Below are 15,656 nucleotides of genomic sequence, written 5' to 3' on the forward strand. Positions count from 1 at the left end.
GTCCTTCGGGTTCCAGATGTTCTTGAGGGCCTTAAAGAACGGCAGGCACTTGTCACCCAACCTCGACATGAATCGTGCCAACATTGCCACTCGCCCTTTTAGCCTTTATACTTCTCGGATCGTCTTTGGAGGGCTCATCTCTTGGATGGCTTTGATTTTCGTCGGATTGGCCTCGATGCCTCTGACGGAGACCATAAAGCCGAGGAACTTTCCCAAGGTCACGCCGAATGCACACATGGCGGGATTCAATTTCATTTGGTTTTTCCTTAGCACACCGAAGGCTTCTTCTAAGTCGGCCAAGTGGTGCTCAGCCTTCAAGCTCTTCACTAACATGTCGTCCATGTAGACTTCCATATTTCTTCCGATCTTCCCGCAGAATATATAGTTCTCTAGCCGTTGATATGTTGCTCTGGCGTTCTTCAACCCGAACGGCATGACCTTGTAACAAAAATTTTCTTGGTCAGTTTGAAATGCCACGTACGACTCATCCTCCTCGTGCATCATGATTTGGTTGTAGTCGGAGTACGCGTCCATAAAGCTCAACATCTCGTGCCCCGTCGTGGCGTCAATCAAGAGATCAATCCGAGGTAGTGGGTACTCATCCTTTGGGCAAGCCTTGTTAAGGTCGATGTAGTCGACACACATCCTCCATTTCTCGTTTGGCTTAGGAACCATAACGACGTTCACCAACCAAGTTGGGAATTTTCTTCTCGGATGAACCCTGATTGGCGGAGTTTCTCCACCTCCTCTTTGATCGCGGCTTGTCGATCAAGGGCGTAGTTCCTTCTCTTCTGCTGGGTCAGCTTTCGGCTTGGATCCATATGGAGTCGGTGCTTGAATACGTGCCTCGGTATGCCTGACATGTCGGTGGCTGACCAGGCAAAGACGTCAACATTTACCTTTATGATGTTTCCAAGCCGATTCCTTTGTTCTTCGCTCATCAATGATCCAAGTTGTACTATCTTCGTTGGATCTTCATCGCTGAGGGAGAATGGGATGAGGTCTTCTATGGGTCTTCTGCGTCTTTCAGTGAGCTCATCTTGTTGGTCTTCAAGGAGGTGCTCGACGCACAATGCCATTCCTTGGACATTTCCTTTGTTTTGCTTGATGAAGGTGGCGTAGCACTCTCGGGCCTTCTTTTGGTCACCTCGGATCTCACCGTTACCGTTCTCTATGGGAAACTTCATCTTCAAGTGTGTCGGCGAGATAATGGCTTGAAGGGCGGTTAGTGATGGGCGACCGAGTATGGCATTGAAAGCCACCACCGATCGTACCACCATGAATTTAACTTGGGTCATCACTTGACATGGAGCTTGTCCAAATGTGACCAGTAAGTCGATTGAGCCCTTGATTGTGGCGACGGCCCCCGAGAACCCATGGAGGGAAGTTCCTTTTATCTTGAGTGCATCATCGTCGAAGCCAAATTATCGATACGCATCGAGCGACATGAGGTCCACAGATGCCCCCGTGTTGACCAATACCCGATGAACGAGTCTCTTCACAATTTCTACCTGTACCACCAAAGCGTCATCGTGAGAAAAACATATACCTTCGAGGTCAGCTTCGGTGAAGGAGATTGTTGCCTTGGACTTTGGATTTTTTCTCGGCATCTCCGCTACCCCTACAAACTGCGCACTCGCCTTGGCCTTCCATGTGGATTCTTGTCCGGGGCCTCCAAGGATAGTGTATATGGGGGCTCCCTTGTTACTGCTTAGCCCGAATCCATCATCTTTCTTTTCAGTCCTATCTTTGGCCTCGTCGTGCTTGAATCTTAGGCCATCTATCCTCGACTCGGCCTTTCTCCTGTCGTGATCCTCGGGTCGCTGACCCCCACGTTCTTCTTGACCTCCTTTGACATATCGCTTTAGGTGCCCCGCCTTTATCAGCTCTTCAATTTCTCTTTTCAGCTAATAACAATCCTCGATGTTGTGACTGGTGTCCTTGTGGAATTGACAGTACTTGTTGGCATTCCGAGATGACCCGGCTTACATCGGTCGGGGTCGGTGAATGTACCCACCGTCCTGTATTTGCATCAAAATCTCCTTGCGTAAGGTATTCAGTGGGGTGTAATCGGGGCTCCGAGCTCGGTATGATCTCTCGGCTCAGCGATCGGCCTTGGGTCGCTTTTCCTCCTTATGGTCATCGATCGTCAGCCTTTTCTTCTCGATTCAACCTTTGTTCCCCTTCCGGGCTTGGAGCACCTCCGCCATATTTACAAAGTCATTGCACCTCTCCAAGAGCTCGGCCAGGTTTTTGGTCGGCTTCCGGGCCAAGTCCTTGATGAGGTCCATGTTAGCGAGTCTGTTGCTCATCGTAGTATGGGCCGTGGCCTCATCCAAATCCTTGATGTCTAAGGATTCTTTGTTGAAACGTGAGATGAACGCTCAGATCGACTCATCAGACTGTTGCTTCACACTGAAGAGGTTGACCATCGTCTTCTTGTGTTTCATGCTACTCTAGAAGCACGTGACAACGGCCCGACAGAGCTGAGCAAAGCCTATTATGGAGTTCGGTGGCAACCAGGAGAACCATGAGGTCACCACACCCTTGAGAGATGCGGGGAAAGCCCGACAAGAGACAATCTCAGTTCCCCCATACATGATAATCATCGCGTTGAAGTAGTTGATATGATCCGTCGGGTCTGTCGTGCCATCATACCGATCGAAGGGAGGTGGCTTGAACCTAGCCGGTAGTGGTACAGTCATGATCTCGGGAGGATAAGGGTGTCGTCTGACCCGGGAATAGGCGTTCGGGGTCGCTTGTTTCTTCAATCCCTCCACCTGCTTGGCAAAGTCCCATAGTCACTTTTCCAGCTCATTTTTAGGTGCTCTGCCATTCGGCTATTCTACCTGGTGTAAATTGTCCTGTTCATTTGGCCGAGGTCAGCCATTTTATCCTTTAGCTCGGGATCGACTCGCTCGATCATCCCTTTGAGGTCGTCCATACTGGTCGGCTCGATCAGCATCACCCCTCCTTATTCTTCTTTTTGCCTAGAAATTGGACCCGCGGGGGCTTCTCGGCTGCTCTTCTTAGAGAGGCCAGCTTCGGCGCAGGGGGTTACCTCCTGTTGTTCTCGATGTGCCCTCAGCTGTCCATCCTTTTTGAGTCGGCTTAAAAATACCGATCTTCTCACTATCAATGCAGCTGGTCTGATCTCTCGCCCGGTCCTCGGGCTCTGAGGATGCTCCTGCTCATCCCACCGAGTACTCCTGTTGGGATGCGAGAGAGGAGTTTTCTGACGGGGTGGATGAGACGATGTTGCTCAGCTTGGCTCGGCCAGACTCTGACCACCATTCTGTTGCAAGTTTCCCTCGATGAGCACTGGTGCCAAGGGGGGTGTGACTGGTGGCTGGAATAGCAACCCGCCTTGGGCCATCTGTCCCATGAGAGTTCACAGCATCTCATTAGTGTGCAGCAGTTGAAGCTGAACATCCATGACTTGTCGGTTGTTCATCGGGGCTTCTAGATCCAAACTTCCCGACCCAGGTGGTGGTAGCGGCAAATTCAGCCCTGGATGGTTTGGGTTAGACCTCGGCCGTCCTTCTATCGTCGTGTCCAACACACTTCCACCATTCCCACCATCCACCGAGGGAATCAGGTTGGCCATGGCGCCCACGCTGGCCCACGCTCCTTCCCCTCATGGGGGTCTTCCAGTCACGCCTTGCCACGACGTTTCAGGGGGTGGCGATTATCTTGCTTGCCTATTAGGTTACGGCTCATCCCCACGGGAGGCGGAGCCGTGCTGTCCTAATCTTCTTTGCACGACCATTGTCTTGGCTCCTTAGATTGACAGAAACGATGATGACTAGTTGATGTCATTCCCACAGACGGCACCAAATCTGTTGCGTGTGAAAACCTTCGTCCCCCGGTTCGCCCACGGATGAGCCTACAAAAAACCAAGTGAGCACAAGAGAGTCGATGTGGCTTTGGCCTAGGACTCTCCGACGCACAAGTCAGGTCTCCAGTGCAATAATGTAACAGCTAGTAAAAAGTGAGATGGGCGTTTGAGCTCTATACCTGAGTATTTTTAGAGGGAGATGAGGTGGTTGTTGGAGGAGTCCTAGTATGGTAGGAGTTCTTCTCTTGGAAGGCTCTATCCCGTTGCGCGGAGTGGAGAGTTATTTTCGGGGTCGGACTCCCGTTAAGGTAAGAGTCCATATCTAAGTGTGATTCCGTATCGCGATAGGATTGTGGCTTAATCCTTATCCCGCGATTCTCGGATTGTACTGACGTGGCTCCGTGATTCCCGATGAGCAGTTATGATGGCTTTTGTGGAGGGCTCAGCCTCTATGGTCAGCCTCCGAGCTCGGCCACAATGGTCGGCCTCGGCCTCAGCTGACAGCAGTGAGGTCATCTCAGAGTCGTTGGCTGATTTGGGTGGCACCCCGCGGTGTGGGTGCTCGGCACACAGAAGACAGAATGCCAGCTTTGTCAGTGGTCAGGTCAGCCCAACTCTGCATGGCTCAGTTCGGTTATCAGACTGTCCTCGACTTGGCCATGTGGCAGCTTCCGATTGGTGATGTGATTTATGCCTTATTAGTACCTTGCTCTTAAACTTTCCCTTTTAAGCCTTCTTCTTCTTACTCTTAGAAGACTAAGAACTCTTCTTAGTGACAAGAGCAACTACCTTGTTCTTCTTGAATGTTCCTTACGTTTCTATAAGCATATAGATCAACTCAGAGATTGTTTAACTCCACCTTATTCATGTGGAAGTTCATAATGAATGAATGAAAAGCGTCAAGCAGTGAAGTGAAGATAATTTCAGTTTTGAACCAAAAATCGAAGATTGTCCCAAAGGATTCAAGTTTCTAGAAATATTTATTTAGCTTCATCATATGATCTAGGGTTGAGGCCCCTTTAAACATTTTGGTAGAAAACAATGTTGAACAGATTTTTTTGACATGCAAGATGATCTTGTTACCGAAAGTCTCTTTGAGGTTTTTCATTACAGTCTCAAATTCATCACATATACTTTGTAAGCTTTTGTCAATAGATCTAGGAATATAACTTGTCACTAAAGCGTCCTTTTCCTTGGAAGTCTTCCAGGCCTTATAAGCATCACAATCAGTGGTGTGAGGTAAAGGGGATGCAGGTGAAGTGAGCACATAGTGAATCTTTTCCAGTCTCAAGACGACCAGAAGCTTTCGCTTCCACTCAAGAAAATTGGTTCCAATTAGTCTATTTTCATTTAATAAAGAGGTCAAAGTAGTATTATTCGTCATATTGGAGGAAGTAATTCAATTTGCAAGTAATGCACAGGTAATAAAAAACAATGTCAAACATTTAATATAAACATAAGGAATAAGTGCAACAATTATTCAATGGTTCCACACAATTCCAACTTCCCTCTCAGTCAAAAAAGTGTATCAGAGTCTACTAAGCACTTGTCATGCACAGCTTAGCCTGTCAGAGTTCAATTTACATTGCCAAATCCCTTTTGAGGAAATAACCTCCGATATAATTTGGCCACCTAAGTGTCAGCTTAGCCTGTCGGAGTTCATTTAACATTCAAGTCAAATACTTACATATCCCCTAAAAGTAGATTATGGCGTTGGACAACCCCACATGCAGGGGCAAGCCCTACTCACCATATCCACTTCTTATCACACCGGAGATGGGAGTGAGAAACTCACCTATTAGATCCTAGGGTTAGCATGTCAAAGTTCCCCAAGTGTACTCTAGGTAGTCCATACATCTACCATGATATGAAGCCACTAGATTCTTACCGCCTAGAGATTCCTGTATTATATCTGTATTTATATAGTCAAGGGTAATCAGGGAATTAGACATAGATGTGCATTATGCATGTTACTCTTAACGTCCATACATCTCATTAATCTAGTAATACATAAAAAGTAAACTACCTCATGTGACTAAGCATAGGCATAAAAAAAGATATCCATATAAATAACAACTAAATATATGGTATAGTCAAGGGATTCCACAATCATTCTCCAATGATTGATTCACATCTTGATCTTATCTTAAAATGCTCCCACTGAATGTTGGGGCATCTTTATGGTAGACGTCTGTAGGCCCTGAATTTTCTCACCCCCCCCACTGACGATGATGACAACCGGACGTGAATTGACGACGTTTCTCTCTTAGGAAGGGCTAGACCTACTAACCAACCCCATCATGACCCCAATAAGGTTGAGATAAGTTTTTTAATGCAAAATGTTCAATACTAGCTAAGGGTGCATGTCAAACCCGCCCCTGACTGGCTGGGGATTTGAATGAAGGACAGGAACCCCTGACAAGGCATCCAAGCACACTGTGGAGTATCACTCCAGTGATTGAATTTAATGGAGAACCCCCGAGGATGTCCTCCTACATACCTGTCAGAAGATGGATTGCAAATCCTTGCAGTTGCACTGCCCACAGCATAATGTATTGCTTGGACTCTAGGTATTCTCTCTCCTCTCCAAGAATGTGGGTCCCACACTTGAAAATAGGTGCAAAAGGCCCTGGGCTAGGTGTAGGTGTAAGGCCCCAACCCTGGGTCAAACCCTTGTGCAAGTCCAAAGTAAAATAGCTTTGTTGTATTCTCTGGGTGATGCACTAGGCGATGCACACATCACCCAAAGACATCATCCAGAGTGGGAAAATGCAGTATTTTATTCTGCAGATGTGTGGGGACCACCCATACTGGCCATGGGCACCCTCCATAGGTTGAAAGAGTCTAGGAAACCACCTCATACCCTTGGACCCCTATGGACCCCACCTGAGTGCCCAGAATGACTGAGAATCATTTGAAAATGCATTCTAGGAATGGGCCTAAGCTGCCAAACAGGCCTTAGTAGAGGGCTGGCCTATAAAGAGAGGACCCTTAGCTCATTTTAGAGCTCTAGTTCCCTGCCAAAACCATAGGAGAGAAGGGGGAAAAGAGAGAAAGAGAAGGAGAAGAAGAAGGAAATAGAAGGAGAAGAAGGGGAGGAGCTCACCCTTGCATCTAATCTGTCCCAGCAGCCATCTTAGATCATTTTAGGTATAAAACTATACCTACATATGCTGCTGTACTGTTGTTATTGTTATTCTCCTTAGATCTTTGCTGTTTTGATAAGTTTCTAGCCATGGATAGCCCAGAACAACTGAGGGCTGCCATGAGCTGCCTCAGATCCAACATGCAAACATGTTGCATAGAAGATCTGAGGATTATTTAGGTGTTTTTGTTGCTGTTATATACTGGAGACTGAAATCAGTCCCTATGCCAGGCTGTACTACCTTATTTTACCCAGATCTGGCAGTTTGGGCTTGGATCTGAGCATACAGGCTAGCCCTTGCCTGGATCTTGGTAGGGACAGCCTACTACCATGATTATGCATGTAAATCTTCCCTTGTATGCAGCCAAATCCATGGCCTGCAGCTGGAACTCTGCTAGGTTACTATTCACTGGGCTATCTGGGCAGCTCCTGGCAGCCAAGTGGTTGGCGCAGGTCAAAATCCATGTGGACCAGTGCAAACCACACCACATGGGGTCCATAATGACCTAACATGCATGTAGGATTGATCAAGGCACTGCCTGTGGTGCAAAACCTTGGAATTGGAGCCTGTTCACGTTCTATACAGGCTCAGGGTGATAGCATTGGGCGATGCACACATCACCCAAAGACATCACCCAGAGAAGTAAAAAGGCTGATATTGCAAATCTTATGGACTATAAATAGTGTAAGGAGTTGGTAAATGACCAAAATACCCCTCCTCACATCTGTCCATAATTATGAACACTTTGGGTACCCAAGTGGGCCCCACAGGGCTTGGAAACCCTGTCTATGTTGGTCTTGCAGCACTGCTGACCTGGGGACTAAGTTGTAGGACTGTTGTGACCTAGAATCATGTACTACTATGGTAAATTACCATTCTGCCCCTAGACCACATTCTTCGGATGATGCATTAGGACTTAGGCCTAAAGCCCAGTGCAAGGCCCAGAGAATTCCAAGTGATGTCCGATTGTGCACCGAGTCAAACCAGTGAGCCTAGATCAACACTAGGACATCCAAAAATAGTTTGGAATACTAAATCATATATTTCTGACTTATACTTAGGATTTGATCCCGCGCCCGAGGCACACTGCCAGACCGTAGTCGAAATTGAAACAGCAACTGACCTCATAGAACCAGACCCAGGTGAGTGAAATGTTATCGTGTATGTACGTGTAACATAATGATATGTTAAAATTTAAATTCCTATAATAATGCTACTATGTTACATAATCAAATTCAAATCTCATAACTATTACATATTGTGTGACTGTTGATCAACTCTGCTTGAATATTTCATGTTGATTATAAATGCTAGACTAGATGCCATAGCGGGCTTGGAAATGAGGCATGTGGTAGCCCGTAGAAAGGGATACGATTGACACCGCCCGACTCATACGATGCCATATAGACATGGGGTTAGAGTTTCATCACCCATGCTACGCACCCTTGCCAACAGGGGTTAAGGTGTTGGATGCCTGTGAAGACTACCATAAAACCTCGGACGAATACGCCAAAAAGCCTCCGCAATATTGTAAGGATGCCTCAGGCAATATGCCAGGAAGCCTCGAGCAATATGCTTGGGAAGCACCGAAAAGGTGAATTACGGCTATATACCAAATAAAGTATATCCTCGAGCAATATGCTTGGGAAGCACCAAAAAGGTGAATTATAATACAAAAAGATGATTACCTCACAGGATTAATCACAGAAGGCTGGTCGGGCTGACCAAGGGTAGATATGCTGGAGCTGACTTGTCCTCTCCGACAACTCAATGGGTGTATCACAGGAAGGGGTAAAAGCCCGCACCATGGATACATGTATTGGGGATTGTAGTAGCACTAACCTGCCTTAGTTGTATTGATAGGTGGGTAATAAATAGAGGACCTACATATCATGTAGGATCATGTGGAATGTGGTTGCATATACACACATGATGATATGTTTTACTCACGGGCTCAGTGGGGCTCACACTCTGTTATATATGTTTTTCTATTAGATGATTGTATAGGTGGATGCCACTGTGGCGTGGAGGCTCATTATGCGGAGGAGAGCCATGGTGGTTATGATGATATTGGTATGGACCCGACGGGGGTCATGCTGTTGATGCGAGCGTTCTCAGTGGTTATTGAAGATGACTCGTGAAGGGTGCTCTTGATGCTTTTTGTCTTGGGGACTCCTTTTTTACTTTGTCAGGAGTTTATCCCCGTTCTTGCTTCTAGTTTTTAGTTTTCTTCTTTTTGGGGTTGAGTTATCTCGCCCTGTACATATTTACTTTTATTTCTGCTTATGTATAAGTTAGTTCTTATTGTTCAGTCTGTGGGTTATATGGGGGAAATGAACAATCTTACTTATGCATATATCACAATCATTTCCTGTATTTCTACTCTTTCTTCTTTCTTCCTTTATAAATGTAGATTATCTGCAGCATTCTGATTTTACTTGTGGTAATGTTATGGATGTGTGTCTGTGAGTGTATTAACTGCTTCTAGATCTGTGGGATTTGGCAGGTTGCCGTTACGCAATCCGGGTCACCTACCTAATCCTCCCAGGAGGTGGTTTGGGGTGTGACAATGTAAGTGCATTAGCCAAAATGGCTGTCAGGAATTCCCCCAACACCAAATTAAGTTTTATCACTTTGAGTAAAATTAAAGTATTTTTTTATCCGAACTAGACCAAAATTTGCACCTTTGGTTAGTACTCAAAAAGACGAATCCAATGGTGTATTGTGCATCAAAATCCGACACCCGGCTGTGCAACAGGGTCCAAAACTGGCAAAATGATGATCCGAATGACATGGACCCACCTAAAGATCCATATATAATTGGAACACAATATTTTATGTATGGTTACATGGATGGATCCATGTAACCTACATGGATCCATGGGCGGTTATATGGATCCACGTATTGGGTTCTCAAAGCATGAGGTGTTGGATAAGTTTTAAAGATTTTTTAAATATCTAAAAGATCTTTTTAAAATCTGATCTATAATTAAGACCCATCTCCTCCCTTTTGAAAAAAGAAGAGAAAACCATGGAAGCTTTCTTCATTTTTTTCTTGGTTTTGAAAAAGGCAGCAAAAGGCTAAAGCTTTGAAATTTTCACTTTTTGTTTTTGAAAGGCACAGCTGAAGTTTTGATTTTTTTTTTCTTGGTTTTGAAAAATCATCCAAACTTTTGGCCATTTTCTCACCTCTGGAACACTTAGGCCAACTCTACCATTTCACCTCTTCTTGTTTTGAAAAACAAAAAACCTTTCTTCCTATTTTGGAAAAAATCAATCGGATGTTTTGAGATTGTGAGGTTCTCTCATCTATTTGTCAATTTTTTTTCATCTGTTATTACCCTTTGCCGACATGGTTTTGTCCCCCAGATGCCTCGTTACTCTGCGGAAAGTCTCTCGAAGTCCCGAATCCGTAGAAAATGAGAATTTTTCCAAACCCTACCTTGTGGGAGGTATAGCCCTTTAAGTGAGAGAGAAGAAGTCTTTTCCCCTCTACCTGAGCTGGGTTTCTGTCCGATTTTCGACGAAGTTCTTTCGGTACACTAAGGTTCTATCCGATTTTCATCAACAAAAGTTCGTTTGATAAGTCAGGGCTCTACCCGAATTTTATCGACGAACCCAGATATAGAGTGGAAGCACTGCCAAAATTCTTGTATGAAGGTGAAATACAAGTATTTTCACCAACTGTACATTTGGCATAATATAATCCATTAAAGTAACATACTTTAATGTAATACTGATATTGGTTACAATGTTTTTATATGGTTCTTGCATATACATGCCCATTATGCATCATAAAATCACATAAAATATCATTCCAGCCTTTCAGGGGCATTCTGGTAATTATTCAAAAAGAGCCCAAGATGGTCATCCACTATCACTAAATTGGTGTATTTAGTCGTTTTAGGATGTTTGCCATCAGGCATTTAATTGTTTTCCAGAGTTTTAGTGATTTGTGTGCGTTATTTTTACTAACGATTTGATTGACAGCGTTGGGTTAGACCTACCTCCAATCATTAATTTCTTTCTAGAGTTTTTAGTGATGTGTGCATGTATTATTTTACTAATGATTTGATCGATGTCGTGAGATTGTACCCACCATCGGTCATTATTGCTTGGTAGAATAAATGACTTTGGAATTGACAGAATCTTACTACTTCATTCTAGTCATTCCAGAATTTTAGTCTTTCGGCCCTTATGTCGTCGTATTTTATTAAAAGACCTTTTGATCCCCATATTGTCACGGTACCGAATTTTTCTAAAAATACGTTTGATCCCCCCATTAGGCTTGGAACGTTATTCCATGCATATCAATGCATTCTAATCATGTTTTTAATCAATGGGGATGCCCAAATATGATTTTATTTGCACTAGTTGAATTTATGCCCTTCGGGGGCATTTTGATAATTTACCAATTATAGGCCCAAAATTTCAATCTAGTAATACTATTTAGTATGTCTGGTCATCTGAAGTTAATCAACATCACTTTTGATCTTTGCAACCCCCAGAGTGTCTTTTTTGACACCCTTTTACCATTATGCCCTTGGGAGGCATTTTGGTCATTTTGTAACCAAAATTTGTTTAGGATCCCAGAAGGACTCCTAATAATTGTAACACATTTTGTATCATTAATAAACATAATTTGGGACATAAGGCATAATTCCATGCATTTTCTCCAATTTTACCTTCTAGCGTTTCGGTAATTATTATCATTTTAAGCTGGATTGCATTTTAGGTGTTTGGAATACCTCGCATATGTTTTGTTAATATATCTAGTCATGTTTAATATCATTGGTGATGTTTAAATATGGTTTTTTGCAATTCTTCCCTCTAGGGGCATTTTGGTAATTATATCATTTTAAGTTAGATTGCATTCAGGTGTTTGAAATACCTCACATTTTGTTTTGTTAACGTATCTAATCATGTTTAATACCATTGGTGATGTTTAAATATGGTTTTATGCACAATTCTTCCCTTAGGGGTGTTTGTGTAATTATTGTCATTTTAAGCTGGTTTGCCTTTTTGATATATATATATATATATTACTAATGCATTTAGTCATATTTAGATCAGTAGTGATGTTTAAACATGACTTTATTTGCATTTTATGCCTTTATGCCCTCTAGGGGCATTTTGGTAATTTCCATTACTTTATGTTGGTATGTATATTTAATGTCTTATGATGCATGGTCATGATATTAAGATCAATCTTGCATATTGTGAGACCTTATTTAGAGGGAATCTGTGAAACCTAGCAACTAACACAAAGGACCGACTCCTCCGAGCGGAGTGGGGTGTGTAAAACCTTCCCATCTTCGTAACCTGACGTCTTACCCATTCTCTGGCCAAATAATAGCGAATCAAACGTAGCCTTATCTTTTAATTGATATTTGGGTTACACTTTTAGGGTTTTAGGCCCTTCACAACCTAGGTGACTCCCTTCTGTTGTTTTAAATTGTTTTTTCCCCACACCCATCAACGATTTATAAGAGTGAACCACAACATCTTTGATTTATTCAAGTCGTTAACAAAAATGGACATCAATGCCATGAGGCGTCAGGATGGCAACCCCACAAAAGATTTCCCGATCGATTAGCGCTCGTTGTACCTACAGTGGCGACTCCACTGGGGAAAGTTTATGGTCAAGCTTTCAATACTAGATGTTTTTGTTTTATATACCCTCTCTCACAAACTAGTTTGTTTGATAACCTTGTTTTTACCTTGATTGTATTAATTGCATCATGCATCATACTTGGAGTGAAATCAAATGATGAGGGTACTCCCTGTTGTGTCCCTACTTTCGGGGAGGTGAGACATAACATATTAAGTACTCTGAGATCGAATGATGGCAACTTCCTGGACAAGAGTATTCAAAGTGAAATCAGACGAAGAGGATGTTCCCAGTGGACATTCTAAGATCAAATGATACCCGCTTTTGCACTACACTCATTGCACATACACACAATGCATGGAAAACGCTCAGTCAGGTGGTTTAGTTATTGGACCACATGTGTAGTCATGGGTAATTCACGGTTAAGTCACACCCCTTGATCTTTACTATATGGGTTTAGAATCATAAGCGAGGATTGTCACTAGTGTGTAGTGGGTTACATTCGATACACAAAAAAGGAACTAGTTCGAGCATTCTAAGACTGACTGATCTACTCCCCAAGTATATCAAAGGAACCACGTACCCACGACTCGCTATCACAAGCGATAGGTATATTAGTTATTTCAAGGGTGACCTTTTATGTCCTATCAACCTACCTATTTGCATCCATCATGTTGGAAATTAGACCATACATGACTAGGATTTTCCACAAACTAACTTGTGGATTGTGTGGAGGGCTCTAATTAGAATCTTCTTTGGTAGACTCTAGTTACTGTAACGTGCCTACAAAAGAGAAGCTCGATTTGTTCCGCGATAAAAGGCACTCTATGGTAGCAAAGAGTTAACCACCAGGATATTCTTATCAGAGCCACTAGGTGTGCACGTTGGATTAATATTCTTGTAGACATACTTTACCTGATATAGCGTGCCTACAAAAGAGAAGCTCGAATTGTCCCTCTATAAAAAGGCATTATATGTTAGTGTAAAGTTAACCGCGAGGTCAATCTTAACTGAGTCATTTTGTTTGTTCTTTGTGTGGTAATGCCTCTTTGGCCTAAGAATCACCAAACAATGAAGGATTTATGGTATGACTATGTTACTCACATCTTAATGGCGTGAGGATATTGGTCTCTCTTATAAGGGAAGTCAGTTTGAATTCAATAACAGATACCAATACCCTTTGCTATGTGACAATGTAGTTATACCATCGATTAACTGAGGAAGGTAGATCAAAGGCGAGCAGTGTGTGACCTTGTTTGTACATATTTTATGCGTCAAAATGCTGTCCGTAGTAGGTCAGATTATTTCTGTGTCCTAAAATAAGTTTCCCTTTGCTTACGTACGACATAATTCCATCTCAAGAGAATTCCCTACTACCTATTTAGACTCGTCATGACAATAGATTACTTTGAATTAATCCTATCCAATGTTTGTCCCGTCCTTCAAGCCAAGACTTCAGAACCCCTATCTCATCTGCTTCAAGGGCTCCTTCAAACCCGTTAGAGCAATCTTTTCGTAGAGGCAATATGGACCCATCGAGCAGTGACCGTCCAGATCTTCAAGAAAGTTAGTGTGTGGATCAGTTACAAGCAGAAATGATTGAGATGAAGAAAGTGATAGAACAATTGATAGAAGCAGTGCAAGGCCAGTAGAGGACTAAAACTTTGCCTACCTTTGGAGACCTAAAGCGTGTCCTTAAAGCAACACCGGCATCCTCCAGAGTTCATGCTAGCATGGTCATAGAGGAAGATGAGGAAATCATGGCTGAGGACTAACAGGAAGGTCCTGAGACTGAAAGAGAATGAAAGATGAGGGAGAAGGTAGAAAGGTTGGAAGCCGCTCCATTGTTTGCAATGGGAAAAGCCAAGATACCTCTGATGACAATACTATGGGTTTCTCTCCAGAGTCCACAGTAGTACCTGGGGACTTCAAATGGAAGTCCAATAAGTTTGATGGGTCCGGTTACCCCAAAGCTCACCTGAAGATCTTTACCAGTGTTGTTACACCCGCACCTGGATTTATTATTTAATAATGTTTTCTCTTGTGTGACGTGTAGATTCTACTGTCGTGTATGCTGGCGAGTTATTTTCTCTTGAGGTCAAACCTAGTCACAAGATTGTTAACCACATCATGGGTCTTCCTGTGGAAGAGAGGTTCGGTAATAGGGAAGATTTATCAACGGTGATTTCGTTGATCATCCTCCCGCCCGCAAAGTGAGAAGGATCAAAAGGCTTACCCTGTGTCCCCACAGTTAGATACCTCCTTTGGAGATGAGCTTAGTATTGCGATCAGGAAGTTGTTTGGGATCACAAAGGGCATGTCATGACGATCTAGGGGTAATATTTAATCTGGTAAATAATACTGAGTCTTACTCTAGTCGACCCCGAAGCATGGATCAAAGCCGGACCCTTTTCCCTTGTGATTCTACCCTTACAGCAGCAGCGGACACACGAGCGGACTCATCAGCACTGCATCCGTCCGTTAGTCTACCCATGCTGTCTTTGGGATTTATGTATTTTCCTTGTGTGGGACCTATACCTCGTGCTTCGGATACTCTAGCTCTGCCTCATGAACAAGGGTGGCTTCATCCTTGTCTTTCCTTGGGTTATGGGTTGCCTTTGGGTGGACCCATTGGCTAAGTAAGCCTTTTTAATGAGTTTTGGGTCAAGAAGCTCCAAGCCAAACAGACCCTAGGAGGGAGACTTGTTTTAATATCAAAACTTAACCCTCAAACCTCATTACTTCTCTACCTACCCAACCCATGAAGCTGAGGGAGCATTGAAGGCTTGGAGATGAAGGGGCTTGAGAAGCTGTGGAGGTGGAGGACATCGATTGACTCAACCTTCAGGTAATGACCTCACCTACCTCTTCCTCTCTTCCATCTCTGGGTTTGGAAATCCTATGAAGATCGATTCCAGGCATGATGCTTCTCTTGAGAGCTCTTGGAACCTCATTGATTTCTTCCTTTTTGAACTTCTATTCCCCCTCTTTAGTGCATTTATGACTTTTGAATGACCCTATGTTGTTCAAGCTTTCTAAACCTAGCTTGGGTTTGGAAGAA

The sequence above is a fragment of the Telopea speciosissima genome, chromosome 3 (assembly GCF_018873765.1).
Source record: "Telopea speciosissima isolate NSW1024214 ecotype Mountain lineage chromosome 3, Tspe_v1, whole genome shotgun sequence".
Lineage (NCBI taxonomy): Eukaryota > Viridiplantae > Streptophyta > Magnoliopsida > Proteales > Proteaceae > Telopea > Telopea speciosissima.